At 36.3% G+C, this 1,420-nt stretch overlaps 1 non-coding gene across 1 annotated transcript; it reads right to left on the bottom strand.

Annotated features, from left to right (window-relative positions):
• Positions 1-999: 999 nt before the first annotated feature.
• Positions 1,000-1,073, bottom strand: TRNAI-GAU. Its single transcript has one exon. It is a non-coding gene; the product is annotated as a tRNA-Ile (tRNA).
• Between the last annotated feature and the right edge of the window lie 347 nt (positions 1,074-1,420).

Below are 1,420 nucleotides of genomic sequence, written 5' to 3' on the forward strand. Positions count from 1 at the left end.
CTCGAAAATTTTGGAAATGTATTCCTTTAGAAAAATGGCAAGATTGGGGTTGAAGGAAGAATCATACTGAATATAGTTTAGGGACTGTATACTCCAATACAAACGTTCATCTGTTAACTATGTAGAGGTACCAAGACTGAAAATATATGTGAGGTAAGTAAATATAAGTATCAGTTTTCAAACAAGTAGACACTATGTCTACAATTACAGAGAAATATAAGACCCACATTTTATTCATATCAGGATGCAATTATACATACTCAGTCATAACTTGCAATATAATCTGTCCACCTCCACCTCTCCGAGACTCTGTTCTACCCCTCTCCTCTTGGCCTACTCTGCTTGAGCTACAACTGGTTTTCTCCTTATTCCTAGAATACACCAAACTGGTCCACCTGTTACCATTTGCATTTGCTTTAACATCTGCCTAAAATGATCTTCCTCCAGATGTGTGCTTCCTCCTTTATATCAGTCCTCTGCTTGACTGTGACTCATCAGTGAGGTGTTCTCTGACCACCAAATATAAGGTAGCAATCTCTCCAGCACACTCTGTGTGCTCTGTACCTCTACCTTGTCTTATCTTCTCCATAGCTGTTACTACTACCTAACATTTAAAACATTTATTTATTTTTTTAAATTGTGGTAAATTAACATAACACAAAACTTTTCATCTTAACTATTTTATGTGTATAGTTAAGTATATTCACATTGCTGTGCAATCAATCTCCAAGAACTCTTTTCATCTTGCAAAACTGAAACTCTATACCCATCAAACAACAACTCCACATTTTCCCTTCCACCAGCCTCTGGCAAGCCCCATTCTTCTTTCTGTCTCTATGAATCTTGACCTCATATAAGCGGAATCACATAGTATCTGTCTTTTTGTGACTGGTTTATTTCATTTAGCTTGATGTCTTTAAGTTTCATTCATGTCGTAGCATGTATCAGAATTTCTTTCCTTTTTATATGAATTTTTTTGTTTTGTTTTGTTTTGGCAGATGGCTGGTACAGGGATTGAACCGTGGACCTTGGTGTTATCAGCACCATGCTCTAACCAACTGAGCTAACCAGTCAGCCCTTCTTTCTTTTTTAAGCTGAATAATATTCCATTTTATGTATAAACCACTATTTGTTTATCCACTCATCTATAAATGGACATTTGATTTGCTTCCACCTTTTGGCTATAATGCCTCTATGAACATAGGTGTAAAAATATCTCTTTGAGACGCTGTTTTTAATTCTTTTGTGTATATACCCAAAAGTAAGATTGCTGGATCATATGGTAGTTCTATTCTTAATTTTTGAGAAACCTCCACAATGTTTTCCACAGCGGCTATACCACTTTACATTCCCATCAGTGGCGCACAAGGGTTCAAATATCTCCACATTCTCACTAACACTGGTAGTCTTCTGTTTTTGT

Source organism: Galeopterus variegatus, unplaced genomic scaffold (assembly GCF_000696425.1).
Source record: "Galeopterus variegatus unplaced genomic scaffold, G_variegatus-3.0.2 Scaffold2, whole genome shotgun sequence".
NCBI classification, from domain to species: Eukaryota; Metazoa; Chordata; class Mammalia; order Dermoptera; family Cynocephalidae; genus Galeopterus; species Galeopterus variegatus.